General features: G+C 39.3%; 1 non-coding gene across 1 annotated transcript; it reads left to right on the top strand.

Annotated features, from left to right (window-relative positions):
* The first annotated feature begins 3,108 nt into the window (after window positions 1-3,108).
* trnae-cuc lies at window positions 3,109-3,180 on the top strand. Its single transcript has one exon. It is a non-coding gene; the product is annotated as a tRNA-Glu (tRNA).
* Window positions 3,181-12,846: the final 9,666 nt, after the last annotated feature.

Genomic DNA, 12,846 nt, shown 5'->3' with positions numbered 1-12,846 from the left:
GAAGCGAACTTGGGTTCTGCAGCAGGACAATGATCCAAAACACACCAGCATGTCCACCTCTGAATGGCTGAAGAAAAACAAAATAGAGACTTTGGAGTGGCCTAGTCAATGTCCTGACCTGAATCCTGTTTAGATGCTGTGGCTTGACCTTAAAAAGGCGTTTCATGCTCGAAAAACCCTCCAATGACAATTCTGCAATTCTGCATAGATTAGTGGAGCAAAATTCCTCCACAGCGCTGTAACAGATTCAGTGCAAGTTATCGCAAACACTTGATTGTGGTTGTTGCTGCTAAGGGTGGTCCAACCAGTTATTAGGTTTAGGGGGCAAACACTTTTTCACACGGGGCCAGGTAGTTTTGGATTTTGTTTTCTCTCAATACGAAAAACCTTCATTTAAAAACTGCAAGTTGTGTTCTCTTTTACTAATATTTAAATGAGTTTGATGATCTGAAATATTAAAGTGTGACAAACATGCAAAAGAAATAAGAACTCAGGAAGGGGGCCAACACTTTATCACACCACTGTATAGCACAAGATTGCAATAAAAAGAAATGAAAATACAATGAACTCCATATTTTTGACGCATGAAATAGAACTCAATATGAAATGAATATGGAAGTGTTTCTACTTCATTGCTGGAATAGATTTTCAACATTTCTAAGGAGTCTTTGACTGTGTGTCATCCAAAACAACTCAAGGGCCTTACTCAAGGGCCCAGCTGGACAGCTCGGTGGTGCTGGGATTTGATCTCATGACCTTCTAATCAGAATTATACCACTTCCTTCGATCTGGCTGATGCTTAGGAGAAGGGAATATTAAATCACATAATTAATAATAGTTTTCATAGATCAGTATTTTTGCATTTGATTTTCAGTTCTCAAGTAAAACTGAAGGAGGAGGTTTTTTTTGGAGTCATATTTAAGCATGAGATTAGCACTTTAACGATAATCACATCCACCAACAGCATGATGTTGCTGTCTTAGACCTTCAGGTCCCCTGTTTGATTCAATTCTGACCCTGGGTTCAGATCTGCACGAAGTTTGTGTGTATGTTCTCTTTGTTTCCACATGGGTTTGCTTCAGGTTTTTTATTTTCTCTTACCAAAACACAGAGAGAGAGAGAGAGAGAGAGAGAGAGAGAGAGAGAGAGAGAGAGAGAGAGAAGGGGGACAAGCCATGAATGAGATTTCTTTACAGCACGTGATTACACACATTTGTTTTGGGGAGTAGAACTTACGAATCTGGCAACCCGTCCACTACTAAACACGCCCTGTTCAAACGGTGTAATTTAACCATTAAGTAAAGGTGCGAGGTGTCGATACTCTACGTTAACAAAAGTATTGGGACACCTAACTTTTGCAGTTAAATATGGTTCCTCTACAAACACAGTTGTATTGGATGTTTGAATTCCCTTCACCTAAACTAGGAGACCCAAACCTGTTCCAGAACGACAATTCTCCTGTGCACAAAGCAGCTCCATGAACATCTGCTTTACACTGGTAGGAGTGAAAGATCTTTTTTTGGAATGTGTAGATATCATGAAATCCAAAATGAGCTAATCTTTGGCATGACATTTGTCTCACTTTCAACATTTGATATGTTATTTATATTTTATTGTGAATAAAATGTAAGTTTATGAGATTTGTAAATTATTGCATTCATTTTTTGTAAATTATTGCATTCATCAAAACCTTTTTTTTAATAGGGTTTTTTTTATAATGAAATGAAACTCTAATTTAATAGTAGTAGTAATAATAATTAAAAAATAATTAATTCATTCATAAAATGTATGTAAAAATATATATAATTTTTTTTATGAATTATATAAAGACATTTATAATATACTTTATATATATATATAATCAATAAAAATATCTAGATACAGTGGTAATAATAATAATAATAATAATAATAATAATAATAATAATAATAATAAATATATAAAATGAAAATGCAATAAAAAAATAAAAAAATCATGAATCATGAACAATAAAAAAATTGAGATACAGTGTTAATAATAATAATAATAATAATAATAATAATATACAATAATAATAATAATTATACATATTATTAGTATTATTTTTATAAGTACAATTATTAAAAAATGGAAAATAATTCAAGACAATAAATATATATGACCAAAGTTAACTTTTATCATTTGTCTCCTGTTGAAGGATCTACACTCAATCTGACACACAAGATACCACTCTCGACTTCCCAGAAACTTTAATCAGCTAAAGGACAAAGGAAGGGCACTATTATAAATCTGTGTTTTTCTAGATACTCAGTCGCTATTTGTAGAAATCAGTGACCCGCCTGCCTGATATATTTCACTCCTGCCCGTAAACACCACAACAATTGACGGCCAGCATGCAGGCTTCTGGCAGCTGTTCCAGCAAATCCTCAGTCATGCCTGATCTCCAGTCATGGAAACCATTCTCAAAATAGACCGTATCAGCCTCAATTCCCCGTCAGCCCCTCACCGAGCGTTCTCATGTCTATCTTTTTTTTTTTTTGCAAAAACAAGACTAAGTGCTTGAAGCGTTTCTCCAAGGAGAGAGATTGCCGAGGCACCTGGGCACATCTCCCGTGACCTGTTCCAGCTTGTGAGTGTAGGCTATAATATCTGTACGCTCCTCAGTGAGTACATTTCAGACTGATACCGTTCTTAACATCCCAAGTCCTGAAGATGAGTCACAAAACCACACAAATGGCAATCGCTCTATATCAGAGGTCCACAAACTTCTTTTCTGTAAGCGGCCACATATTTTTTGGTTTCTTTAATGGGGGATCTTTAACAAGAAATGATCAAGCTTAGTGACTACCGGTATTATTTGGAAGACTTTATTATGATTTAAAATGTATTCAATATAAAATAAAATTGTTTATGTTACAATAGATTAGTTTATTACTTTCTTCTGTACCGTACAGACAAACAAGTTTTGCTTTTCAAGAGATATATCGCTTATTTAAAGAGCATTATTACTATCATAATAAAACTTTTTCATATTAATTGCTATTGAAATCAATATTTACTAACTTATGCATATGGTTGGTGGGTGAATCTAACAGTTAATTAGTCTACGTTAATAACTAGCGGTTGAGTTCCCTGGTGGTCTAGTGGTTAGGATGCGGCGCTCTCACCGCTGTGGCCCGGGTTCGATCCCCGGTCAGGGAACCAACCCCAGCCATTAGGGTTGCACAAGCCTTAGTGCCAGTCCCAAGCCCGGATAAATGGGGAGGGTTGCATTAGGAAGGTCATCCAGACATGCGATGGTCCGCTGTAGCGACAACTAACGGGAGAAGCCGAAAGAATAACTAGAGGTCGAGTGGATTTTACCAAAACTGATAGCCAAGTTGGATCGTACTTACCGATAACCGATCAATCTACCGATGGGTACTGGATAGAAACATACAAACATAACACTAATAGTGGACCAGACCCGGAAAAACTATTGGTATGGATTTTTGATAGTTCCTGCAAAATATGTCTCTGGCATTGAACAGAGGACTGTTCCAAATGTGGAAAGATGAAGAAAAAAATATTTTTTTGAAATCAGCTTCATGTTGACATTTGCAAAAACCTTTCAAAGAAAACAAGATGATGCCTACTGTGACACATGGAGGAGGTTCCATTATGTTTTGAGGCTCCTTCACTGCGTCTGGCATGAGGACTTCTGAATCTGTGCAGGGCATTAAATCAATCTCAAGACATTATATGGAGAAAAGTACTGTGACACCTGTAACTTTGAGGTTAACAATTGTATAAAATGTCTATTGGATGCTGTAGTTGAAAATTTCCCTTCACTTAAACTAGGAGATACAAACCTGTTCTAGCATGATAATGCATCTGTGCACAAAGCCAGCTTCTTGAAGATATGTTTTTCATGGGTTGGAGTGAAAGATCTTGAGTGGTCTGCTACAAAGCTCGAACCTTATTCACCTACATCAGTACCTGACTTTACTATCACCTATGTGTGTCTGAATGAGCACAAATCTCCACAAAATCGAGTGGAACATCTTCCATGACAACAAGAATGGAGGTTATTATAGGAGCAAATGGAAGGTAAATGTGGAATGATCGTGTCCACAGATTTTTGTTTTTATACTGTAGTTTAGAATGGTCTAATATGGTAGAATATTGCTTCCTTTTTTATTTTACAGGAACGTGCCTGCATTGATCACACTTTACTACAGCTGCTGTAAATAGAGCTTAGTTCCAAAAGTGATGAAGTGATGAAGTGATGACGAAAGTGAAGAAAATGTAATTTCCCCCCCAGGTGTCAATCCGAATTCTTCCTGACACTGAACTAACTAACTAGAAGCTCCACAATCCAAGTGGAGCAATCCAAGACAGTCTGTCATTTCTTCTCCCGTGTATAGAGACCTGGTTTGTCTGCATTACTAATCCTCCGACACTGACAGCTGTCCTCACCTTCTGACTCCAGGAACAGAATCCTTTCAATAATGTGCAAACATCACCCATCACCTCCCTTCACCTCCAAACCACCTCCAACCCAGGCGTCTCAGGGGAGCTGACTGTTTCAACACGAGCACAGAGCCCATGTTTCATCTCGTAATCCTGACGCCTTTTCAGATCAACATTCATGTCATAGTTGGTATGTGTGTGTGTGTGTGTGTGTGTGTGTGTGTGTGTGTGTGTTGGAGAGTCTCAGGCATAGGCTGTATTGGGAAAATGCATAATTTGAAAGCAGATCACATTAATATGTTTCTGTGACTAACACGAGTTGTTCAGAAAAGAAAGCACAAACTCTATATAGCAATAATAAATTATTTAATATTTCATTTACATTAACTGCACATCTGCACATCTGCATATACAATAATCATTTATCAAACTGCATAAATTCTATTTGATCATTTTATTTACATTTTTGTTCTCTGATTTCTTGTCAGTTCTATTTTCTATTGTTTGATTATACCGTATATGAATGGACGAATGAATAATTAAATAAATATATGAACAAATAAAAGTATTTAAATTCTTTTTTATTGCATATTATACAAAGAACAATTTTTTCATTTTTTGCTCTTTAATTTTTGTCCTGTTTTTTCCATTTCTATGAAGGTGGTCGAAGCCTTTCACTGATCGTCGTATCGTGGATGTGAGATATGAAATATAAATTCAAAGGCATTTAATGTCCTTTGTGATCGACTGAAAATGTTTTAAATAATATTGAAAATGTTTCGAATAAATAAATAAATTAAATTGAAAAAAAAAAACGTACTAAAAAAAACAACAGCCTAAAATGCTGTAAAAATGCTGTTTTTTTTTTTTTTTTAGCTTTTTGGAAGTTCAATTGGAACATTTGCAACTTACACCAACTTACCACAAACTTTGAGGCACACGATTGGACGTCTGTTCCAGCATGACAATGCCTGTGTGCACAAAGCAACTCAATGAAGATCTGCTTTACACTGTTTGGAATTGTGTGGAAGATCCTAAATGGCCTGCTATCGAGCTCTTTAACTCTATGAAAATGGGGACTAAATGTGGTATTAAATAGAATAATAAATAGAAGCACACGCCGATCTTATGATCAGGTGTCCACAAAATATATACGATTATATAAGAATCATACAGTTCTCATATAGTTTTTTTTATCAAAGTCTTGTTGACAGTTACATGGTCCCAAAGTAGTGGAAAAGGAAGTCTGGGCGTGGTCAAGTTCCATCCCTGTCTTGGCTTAACGATAAGAAACAGACAGAAAAGATATGGATAACGAAAGCAGACGTCGTATCACTGAACTCACTCTGATATTCCAACTGCATTATCTATGAGCAGGAAGAGCCAACGGCACCAGTCCTCAACATCCTGCCATTCGAATGACTACATGACTTTGAAAAATGCAGAGTTTTATTTAGTCTTAACAGAAATGCATTAATCATCTCAACAGCAGCCACACACGTCTGCCAGTTTATAAACTGTGGATGTTAACAGTAAGGGTTTGTAAACCCGACATGCACACGATACACACTGTCCGGTGCACGAGCATTCCTCCAGGCCTGATCTAATGCAGGGTTAAGATTAGATGTTTAGACTCACAGACAAACATCCACCCTATGCTGAAGTACCCGCAGGTCTGATAGGGTCAACAACCTAAGCGGCTCGAAGTTCACATAGAGTATATATTCCTAGGTGACTCAACACCGCATTCATAACCACATATTTATATATTTTGGAGGTAACTGAGGTAGTGTTTGCACCCTGGAGTCTCTGTGGAATATAAACACTACATGGTGAACACTTTGTGGAGACCTGACTGCTATAAGGTTGGTATGTGATCCCATTCCACATTTAGTCCCCATTTACTATATACTTATATGCTACCTGTGATCCTGAACCATTGTAGCATGTTGATATTAATTACAGCTCAAATCCATTCTCAAGGTTTTTTGCGTTGCTCAGGAACCTCATGAATCTTTAGGCTGTTTATGTGGAACCATCTTTATATGCACAGAATCCAAGTCTCCAATCGAAGTGGTAGAGCGTCAGGATGAATCGGGCAGATCCGAGGAGAGGACCAGGGACAGGAACACTGGTCAGTGGTACTTCAGAATAAGGATAAGGATTAAAGACACTGTACGGTGTGATCAGGGTGCAGGTTGGGACTCCAGCAAGATTAGCTAAGACAGAAAGCCATGAGCCGAACACAGACTTGAGGAATCTCTGGGATGATAGACGGCCCTTAACACCACCGTCACCACCATGTAAAGCATATCGTCATGAAGCCGACTATGTGCACAAGAGCATCGTCAGGCTGGAGCAGGTTTGGGTCTCCTAGTTGGAACGAATGGAAAAGTTCACATCACCGTAATCAAATACACAATCTTCAAACTCGCAGGCAACGATTTGGAGAAGAAGCATGTACGACTGGAGACGTCGGGCGAATACTTTTGGCAGGGAGCACACGTTTTTAAAAAAAATCGTATTAAAAGACACGTTGGTCGATAAACTCGGAGCGAGCGGGAATTTCGTCTCGGACGATTCGTCAGCTGATGGTTGAACTACAGAACAGCTGCATGGTAGCTGTAAAAACATGCAGTGCGGAAGCCCATCGAGCAAAACAGATGGTTTCCCCTGTGTTTTGTGTCAAAATATGTGTAAACACCACGACAGGACAGGGTGCGAATCATGAAATAGGAAACACATGAGCATCTTAAGACCATTTATCCTCCACAATACTAGTGCGATTATGTAGAAAGAAATGCTTCATCTAGAGTACAAGCATCACCTGGCCTTGGTCTGTACCTTCTCATCTCCTTTGTAGATCTGAAAAAACATCAAAAAGTGTTAATGGTGTTAATATACATATTGTAGATGGGTATCTTGGGGTCTGTGTGAAGAGATCAGTGCAAAAAAAATCACAAATAAACCACAGAAACAGAGAAATAGAGTTACACAACACCAGCGCACTCCCCCTGTAATTACAACGTAGCGTGAACAGCGTTAGTGTGCAGTAGGAGGCGAGTGTTTTGGTCGTAATGAGATAAAGAGATAAAGCTGAAGGCTTTCAACTCGATTCGGATTAACTGCTGGAAAACAAGTTGAGGAAAAAAAAACACGCAGGAATGCTGCTCCTTCCCGAGTTCTGAGGTCATTCAGGGAGGCAAAGGGAACAGAAAAACATTTCGGGAGTAACATTATAGGGAAAGACTTTTCTCGAAGGCGCAGAGCGAAACGTGTATAATTTACCACAAACCGCTGAATGTCAAGTGGAAGATGATGCCACGTGGTAACCGGCGGTTTCAGAGCAAACGTCTTGGGGGGCATGCTAATATTAGATGACTCATTTGCGTTCAACTTTTGCATTTTTTATGTATTTATTCGCTTTATTGAAAGGTGCAAATGCACATTTGCTTGGTTTGGTAGACGCCATTTATCCAGAATGACAAAATTATCTCATTTATACACCTGAAAGTTGAGGGACGTTGCTCTGGGGCCCTTATTAACGTTAATTTTTTTTTGCGTATTTGTTCAGAAAGCAGGGTCAGTCATTAAACAGCGCCCCCTAGAGCACAAATAGTTAAGAGTGCAAGATACTGGGGCTTGGACCCCCGAAGAGTAACCCAGAGCCTTAACTACTGAGCTACAACTTCATTATAATAGTTAAGGACATGGTGCAGTTGCTCAGACTTTACTGTATTTAATGCTGATAACGCAATATTAATAATCATGCATTTATTCAGCTTTTGGAGGTTCCTAGAAAGTCCTGATCTGCTCCTCTTAGAAAAATAAGTCAGTGTAAACCGCCATGCACCATGGTGTTTATAAAGACCGGATGACAAACGTGTAACAAAGTCTGCAGCACTTCGGGACACAGGACATAAATCGGGAAATAGTTTACTTCACACTCAGACTTCTGAAGAAGGAAACGGCGTTCATCAGAGGAGACCCCGGAGTGCAGTGAACTTGAAAAACCAGGTGCTGAAGTAAGTGATAACCTGAGCCAAGGTCACAACAGCAATGCATCCGGCTCACTCCTGACCTCATTATACAAAAGAAAGTGGACAAAACATCAATCCATCAGCAGCCTCAGCAAGGTCGTGTCATGTGCTGGTTTCCCAGAATCCCACCCAACCAGATCTTCTGATAAGTGTAGTGCAGAAGGTGTTGGGATGCTGCTAAGCAACAAGGAATATGAGAAAACTAATAGCTGGACACAATGTTCTTGTCCTTGACGCCTCGGCTACTGATCTGTCCACCCTGAAAGCCCATAAATAACATTTCACTTCAGTGTCCCGTCTCCGTAATAAGAGAATTCGTTTTACCCCAGACGTCTAGACGTCTCTATTCCGGCTAAAATTTTAAAGATCTGCCTACATTTACAGAGTTTAGTAGACACCCAAATCAAAAGCCACTTGTAATGAATTTATTTATACAATGGACAGGAGAGGGTTAGGGGCCTTGGTTGAGGGTCCAGGAGTGGCAGCTTGGTGGAGCTGGGATTTAAACTTATGACCTTTCGATCATAAGTCTAACATCTGGACTGTCTAGACTGGCACAGACACATACACAATTGTACTGCATTCTTAATTACCTTTTACCACTCCCCTTCCAACCATCCTTCTATCATACTATTCCATCTATTCATTCATTAATTCTTTCTTCCATCCATCCATCCATCCATTCATTAATCCATCCTTCTTTCTATCCATCCAGCCATCCATCCTTTCTTCCACCCATTCATCCTTTCTTCAATACATCCATTATTCCTTCATTTCAGCCATTTATCTATCCTTGCTTCATTCCATTCATTCATCCACCCATCCATCCACCCATCCATCCACCCATCCATCCATCCATCCATCCATCCATCCATCCATCCATCTCTTCATCCATCCTTTCATTCATCCATCTCTTCATCCATCCTTAATTCCTTCCATCCATCCATCCATCCATCCATCCATCCCTTCTATCCTACCATTTATCCTTTCTTCCTTCCATCTTATCATCTATTTATTCATCCTTATATCCTACCATCAATTCTTCCTTCTATCTATCTATCTATCTATCTATCTATCTATCTATCTATCTATCTATCTATCTATCTATCTATCTATCTATCTATCTATCTATCCATCCATCCATCCATCCATCCATCCATCCATCCATTTACCCACCCTTCTATCCTATCATCCTTTTAACTCCCATCCATTTATGCATTCATTCATCCTTTCTTCCACCTATTCCTTGATCAATCCTTTCTTCCTCCCATCCACCCATCCATCCATCCATCCATCCATCCATCCATCCATCCATCCATCCATCCCTTCTATCCTACCTTTTATCCTTTCTTCCTTTCATCTTATCATCTATTTATTCATCCTTCCTTCCACCTATTTATTCATCCTTATATCTCACCATCCATTCTTCCTTCTATCTATCTATCTATCTATCTATCTATCTATCTATCTATCTATCTATCTATCTATCTATCTATCTATCTATCTATCTATCTATCCATCCATCCATCCATCCATCCATCCATCCATCCATCCATCCATTTACCCACCCTTCTATCCTATCATCCTTTTTAACTCCCATCCATTTATGCATTCATTCATCCTTTCTTCCACCTATTCCTTGATTAATCCTTTTCTTCCTCCCATCCACTCACCCATTCATCCATCCATCCATCCATCCATCCATCCATCCATCCATCCATCCATCCATCCATCCATCCAAGTGGTTGAGTGCTGCACCACTGCTGCACATGAGCTGGAGGTTAAACAAATTGATTTTCTAACAGAAGAATGTGAACACACAGCATAACTTTGACTTCATACACGTTTTAAGCTGTACTGATTGACTATAACACACACACACACACACACACACACACACACACACACACACACACACACGCACAAACACAATTGTTTAATAATGTCGACTCAGTTCCTGTTCCCCCTCTGCATCGTTCATTTTGCTGATTAATTGCTTTATCTGGATGATTTACAAACCCGTGGCCTCAGACAGCATGTGTCATCACACCATTCCTCAAAGAACCACAAGGAAACAATCATCAATTACACAATTATTACAGTCCGACTCCTGCAGGTCTGAACTGTACTGATGACCTACAAAGTGACTCTTCCTGTTTATTATAAAACGCTGGATTGGATCCCAAGTCGTATATTTCTTTCACTCGCCTTGTTTCTGGCATCAGCAAGTTTTTTTTTTTACAAGGTTTACTTAATTTTTTTATATCAAAGCCTCAGACATTAAAAGGCCGTCATGGTACTTAACCATCTTCTGGTACTGTTTTCCAAAAACCCAAAGGATTTACTGTAAATCTGGAGATTTACATCCCTGAGCCGGACTCGAGCTCGGAGCTGTCAAACAGCTTTCTTCCTCTTGTTTTAACAGCCCTCACTAAACCTCTCCTCACCAAAGAAGGACTTGTTTGATTAAATGCACTTCTCTGAGATCTCAGGAGAGTTCAAGGGAAGGGTTACTTTCATCATCGGAGAGACGTGAAGTGAAACAAATCCTCCAGTAAATTCCCTCGCTGACTCACGACACAAGATAATGGCATCTGAAACGGTCCTGGAAAAAAAAAGGGAATAAAGAAAAGGGACAAAAACAAAAATGGGCAAAAGTATTTGGACACCTAATAGGTGTCTTCAGACGCATGAAATTTTCTCTTCACTTGATCTAGCAGACCCAAACTCGTCCCGGCATGACATCGCACCAACTGCATGAGGATTTGCTTCACATGATTCCTGCTATAGAACTCCGACCTCAACCTCTTCATCTCACCTACATCAGTACCTGAATTTTCTGACACCCTTGTGTTTCTGAATGAACACAAATCTCCACTAAATCTTCCCAGAAGAATGGACGGTGTTATAATAGCAAATGGGAACTAAACGTGGAATGAGATGTTCAAAAAGAAGCACACAATCTAATGACCGGGTGTCCATCAATTTTTTGTCTATAGTGTATTTCAAAAGCAAAAACAACAATAATAAAACAGATGTCAATAATCCAAAAATTTTTTATCATATGTGCAAAGTTTGGTGCAAAAGTTTTATTATGTAAATTACATACTAATTTTAACGCTTTTTTTATTTGATATGTGTAACACGTCCGAGTAAAAAAATGGTAGCAAGATGATCGATTTAATGCATTTGGACTCACGGTTAGGACACTAAACATAATCATAATTCAGTGTGTATTTTAAAAACACATACTGAGCTGAAGGTTTGGAAAAAAGAGGGTCAATGGTCTCAACGCGTCGTCATTTAAGACGCTTAAAAACGCAAATACGAATATTATGGTCAGGTGTCCACAAACTTTTGGAACTACGGCGTAGCTGGGAAGAAATTAAAGTCGCCTTTCATGTGATCGGAATTGTGTCCCGAGTTTTTGTTTTTCATAAATGCGTACACACACACACACACACACACACACACACACACACACACACACACACACACACACACAGTAGGGTTTAGTAGGGTTCAAAGCATTTAGGTGAAACTGGAGATCGTGTCTTATGAAAAGAGAAAACAGGGTTGGCCATGAGCCACGGCCTGCTGACGCTTTCAGAGAATACCAGAGCAGGCGAGTGTCAATAACCTCCTCCTTCTCCTTCCCTTCCTTCTTCTACTTCTTTTTCTCCTTCTCCTTCTTCTTTTCCTCCTTTTCCTTCCCTTTCTCCTTCTTCTTTTCCTCCTTTTCCTTCCCTTTCTCCTTCTCCTTCTTTTCCTCCTTCTACTTCTTCTTTTCCTCCTTCTCCTTCCCTTTCTCCTTCTTCTTTTCCTCCTTTTCCTTCCCTTTCTCCTTCTCCTTCTTTTCCTCCTTCTACTTCTTCTTTTCCTCCTTCTCCTTCCCTTTCTCCTTCTTCTTTTCCTCCTTTTCCTTCCCTTTCTCCTTCTCCTTCCTTCCTCCTTCTCCTTCTTTTCCTCCTTCTCCTTCTTTTCCTCCTACTTCTTTTCGTCCTTCTCCTTTTCTCCTTCCTTCCTCCTTCTCCTTCTTTTCCTCCTTCTCCTTCTTTTCCTCCTACTTCTTTTCGTCCTTCTCCTTTTCTCCTTCCTTCCTCCTTCTCCTTCCCTTTCTCCTTCTCCTTCTTTTCCTCCTACTTCTTCGTCCTTCTCCTTTTCTCCTTCCCTTCCTCCTTCTCCTTCTTTTCCTCCTTCTACTTCTTTTCGTCCTTCTCCTTTTCTCCTTCTCCTTCCTTCCTCCTTCTCCTTCTTTTCCTCCTTCTACTTCTTTTCGTCCTTCTCCTTTTTCTCCTTCTCCCTACCTTCCCCCTTCTCCTTCCTTTCCTCCTCCTGCTTCCTTTCCCCCTGTTCCTTCTTTTTCCTTCCCCCC

The sequence above is a fragment of the Silurus meridionalis genome, chromosome 26 (assembly GCF_014805685.1).
Source record: "Silurus meridionalis isolate SWU-2019-XX chromosome 26, ASM1480568v1, whole genome shotgun sequence".
Taxonomy (NCBI): domain Eukaryota; kingdom Metazoa; phylum Chordata; class Actinopteri; order Siluriformes; family Siluridae; genus Silurus; species Silurus meridionalis.
Note: the sequence above shows the minus strand (reverse complement) of the source record. Positions and strands in the feature narration are given on the sequence as shown.